This window comes from Austrofundulus limnaeus, unplaced genomic scaffold (genome assembly GCF_001266775.1).
Source record: "Austrofundulus limnaeus strain Quisiro unplaced genomic scaffold, Austrofundulus_limnaeus-1.0 Scaffold420, whole genome shotgun sequence".
NCBI classification, from domain to species: Eukaryota; Metazoa; Chordata; class Actinopteri; order Cyprinodontiformes; family Rivulidae; genus Austrofundulus; species Austrofundulus limnaeus.
The window spans coordinates 290299-294738 of record NW_013952822.1 but is presented as its reverse complement, the minus strand read 5'-3'; the positions used below and the strand labels follow the sequence as shown (position 1 = coordinate 294738).

General features: G+C 41.7%; 1 long non-coding RNA gene across 1 annotated transcript in view; it reads left to right on the top strand.

Moving 5' to 3' along the window:
- The first annotated feature begins 3931 nt into the window (after window positions 1-3931).
- LOC106529055 (uncharacterized) overlaps window positions 3932-4440 on the top strand; it is a 5464-nt gene continuing 4955 nt past the window's right edge. Inside the window, exon 1 of the long non-coding RNA XR_001311579.1 lies at window positions 3932-4258. This is a non-coding gene — a long non-coding RNA (uncharacterized LOC106529055). The remainder of the gene's footprint in view (window positions 4259-4440) is intronic.

Sequence of the window (4440 nt, the reverse complement as noted above, 5' to 3'; positions counted from 1 at the left end):
GGGTGGGTGTGTGCATGTGTTACTAAAATATCTCCTGACAGAGAAATCCCAGAATTAAAAGCTAAAATAAATAACTTGGACATTTTGAAGATGGTTTGCTTCTCATAACAAACCTGAAAATTTAAACTAATTTGGATCCAGCTGATATTAAACAAACAAAAAAGTCTGTAACTCGGTTTATTTTATAAATACAAAGCTAAAATCTTGTGTGGTAGTATCCGAGAGTCATACTTAAGGCCACTCTCACCATAATCCTAATTTCAACTAAAACATCTTTAATTAATAAATAGTAACTTCTGTAAGCTCAGAGCAGGGATGATGTTTCCATGAAGACAGAGAAACATTCCTCAGTCAGAGTTATTTTAGGCCTGAACTTAATTTAGATCATAAAAGTCTTTTCCCAGAGGCTGGAGCCCCATGGCATGCTGCTTGTTCACACTTTCATCATCTTGAGCATGTAGGTAAATAATTTGAGGCAGGTGGGGTCACCTGAATCACCTGAGATTTGTTACCTTCACTCAGAAAACAACAGAAACCGCTCCAGGCTGACAGAACTTCAAARGCGGTTCTGTTCAGCTGAGTTCTGCTACTTCCAGCAGCTGCCTCTTCATCATCGTCAGCAGAACTCCAGAACAGGGAAGAAAGCGCAGGACCGGATCAGACGGACCATGAGTTTGAGGCGAGGGGAGCTGAGGAGAACTCAGAGGTTCTGGGTTCATGACCCATCAGTGACCCACGGGAAAGTTTTCCCACAGAGGTTTCAGGCTGAGCTGCGTTCCTCTGCAGGAGTGAAAACGTCCTCCCAGATTATAAATCTTACCTTCTATAGAGTGACCCCTCTGCCCCATCCCACGCCACACCTGCAGAGGTGTGGGACAGGTGTCATGACCTCAGGCTCTGCAGGTCTGCTCACAGGGTATAAGACAGGACACCAAAGGGGTCAGTCAGAGAGAGGGGGGTCATCCTGCTGTAGAACCATCAGAACCTCAGCCTTCATCCTCCTCCTCCTCCTCCTTGCCCAGTGTTTCTCAGTTTTCTCCCCCAGTTTTGTAAAACCCAAGAAAAAAATACCCTACTCTATATGAGGCCCAACTAGGTGTGCTACTTCCACAACAAATTAGCTCAACTTGAACAAGTAGAAGCCATATTGGCAAAAACAACTTAAGAAAACAATTGCAGTCTCTCCTTCACTTTTGACATCCATCATGGTGTAGTTGCAAAGGGTCAACAGATCCTTCATGTTGTCTCTAATCTTTGATATTTAGGGTGATTCAGTCAGAAAAACAACATTCGTTATATTAAAAGGTTCCAATTAGTTAAGAAATATGGAAAAGRTTATATCAATGCATTGAACTTTCAAACCTTCTAGGATTAAATGTCTAAATACTTTTATCCTACAACAAAATTTGCTGTAATTTCACATCCCTGGTTTCATTTTTAACCAACAAAGAAGAAGTGAATTCTTTGTGAAGTGTGACTTTAAAGTGGGTAAGATTCCAGTTAAACTATCAAACTTTCACAAACAATGTCTTCCATTCTGCAAAATGATGTAACACTTACTTAACTTCTTCATCATCAGTGACATTTTTTTAAATTAAAGTCATTATGTAAATAAACCAAGTATTACAAAGATCTGTTACCTTTGATTTAGTTTATTTTGCTGCATTTAATCATAAATACAACATACAGAACCCTACAAAAGTAGTGCTAATTAAACAATACCAAAAACAAAAAGAACACACTATGCCTCATATTTAACACAAATATTATTTTAATATTGCTGACTTGCCAAATTTTTAAAACAAATTTTATTTTCACTTTCATAGTTTTATCTTTAGCTGTTTATAGTTTTAACTGTCTTGAGTGTTTATAGAAATGGTTTATACCAACTTCTAGCCAAGTTTCTGACGTTTCCGTAGATACTGTACCAAACATGTCTATGTTTAACTAAAAGAACTTAGAGTAATTAAAGTAGAAAACTGGGTGTTTGGGCTTAAGGCCACCAGTTGAATAGCCCTGCAATAGAACATTTATTTTTTTCCATTCACAAAACTTTTGGACGGACATTAGAAACTAGGTTAATCTAGGTGACTTTAGTTCTGTTACAAATTATTATAAAACAAAGTCCCAATTTCCTCCTAGGATTTACAGAATAAATATAATAGCTGCTGGAGTTTAGTTTAGTAGCATGTTTTCATGTCTGTTTCCTCCTGTGGAGCAGCTGTCACCTCCTGGAGGAGGATCCCTTCTCCTTTTGCAACTGTGACCCAGAGCCCTACATAACCGCCTGCATAGACACTTTGTCCAGATGTCCTGCAGTTGACTGCCTCAAGTGTCAGTTCCTGGGGGCCTACGTCAGAGCCTGCAGCCTGAAGCTCAACACCACACTGGAGGGCTGGAGGTCCAAGGCTAAGTGCCGTAAGACCTGTTGTGATCCAACATCTGATCTAAAGAAACCACTTGTTGGTTTCTAATATATCAGTGTGTCCCTCTGCAGCCACTGCTGAGGCCTTCTGTCACAACAGGACCTGCAGCGATCATGAGTTCTGTGGAGAGAAGTCTGATGGTGGAGGAACTCGCTGCTTCTGTAGGCCCATTTTTGCTTCCAGCTACAGAGACCAAGATGCTTTGGGTACGACTGACAGCATGACATCAGGTCAGTTGGTTGGAGGAAAACCTTTAACTGTGATTTTTCTCTCCAACATTGCAACCTTCAGGTAATCTAACAGTCTGCAGTCAGAAATCTGCTTCTATTACTTTGGTCAACTGTCTCCTGGAAGACAAAGGCATCAACTACTCTGCCTTACACCTCAAAGACCCGACCTGCAAAGGACAGATGGATGAGGAGACCCACATGGTGACATTCAGCTTTAACAGCAGCGCCACATGTGGGACGACGATCACTGTGAGTTTCCTGAACATATTATTCTCCACAGTCAGTCAAATAGCCCTCCTGTCTCCACTGGGTTTGGGATTTTCCTCWGCGTTTGTTTTTACTTCTGATCTCTGTGGGACCCCTTGGTTTTCAACACTCGGATGTTTCTTCCTGCAGAGCAACAGCACCAACGTGATCTACAAGAACATCGTCACAAACCAGAGCAGTTCCTCTGACATCATCACTTACAAAGACCAGGTCTACTTGGGCTTCTCCTGTGCCTACAGTCTCTACCAAGAGACCAACATCAAGTCCTTCAGGATCAAGAGCAGGTCTGGTTTTGGCTCATTCTGCTGTCAGCTTTATGAGTCAAAGACTCTAGACGTTTTTGGTCATGTTTGAAATGAGCAGAGAGCTGCCTTGATGTGGGCGGGCTGTGCAGTGGAAAAACACCTCATCTTATTTATTTATTTATTTATTTATTTTATTTTATTTTATTTTATTTTATTTTATTTTATTTTATTTTATTTTATTTTATTTCAGTTCTGTGATGAAGTTCTTCACATCTGGACTCTGGAACTACAGCCTGACCATAATGGCTTACACCAACGCCGAGCGAACCTAAGCTGTGGAGTCAAGCACCGAGGTGCAGCTGAACCAGAAGATCTGGGTGGAGCTTCAGACCAACGGGCTGGATGGGAACCTCATCTCCATAGTGACCGACTCCTGCTGGGCCACCAGTCAGGAATCGGAGAATGGAAGCTTGAGATATGACCTGATCATGAACTGGTGGGACTCACTCAGAGATGGTTGTCCGGGTCCAATCAGACACTTATGGACTCTTGAAAAAACTGTTTCTTGTTTGGGAACAGGTGTGCGAACCCCACTGACCAGACAGTGAACGTGGAGAAAAACGGAGATGGAACCTCCAGCTTCTTCTCCTTCAACATGTTCCAGTTCTCTGGGACCAATGGAGACGTCTACCTGCACTGCAAACTGCAGCTGTGTGCCAAACAGGAGAACAGCTGCATCCCGGTAAAATGCATCACTTGATCAGGTGTCCATTAATGTATGACTGTGTTGTTAAAATACTGCTAACACTAAACCCTCACACCTGATCCACATACTTTGACACAAAGATTAGACTGTCGTGAAAAAATCTGATATAGCTTGCATCATAGGAAAAAATCAGATTTGGGTTGTATTTGCCAGCACTGTGAACAAGTTTAGTCCTCCAAGGGAAATTGAGGATTGTTTGCTGATTTGGGGTTTTCTGCACCTGATCTGCGCTTCCCCCCTAGACTCACCTTCCAACCTTCCATGACTTGACCGTCATGAGGTACTTTGACATGAGTACCAGGACCAAGTCAATGAAGCTTTTTAGTAAGTAAAGTTTTATTTATATAGCGCCTTTCACAGAAATAAATTCACAAGGTGCTGTACATTCAGGGAAGGGGGGAGGGGGCAGTTAAGACAGGTCATGCAGCAAACACAGTTGCACTACCTTTAGACAAACAAAACAACTTAAAAAAACAGAAGGGAAAATGAGGAATAAAAAGCAGAAA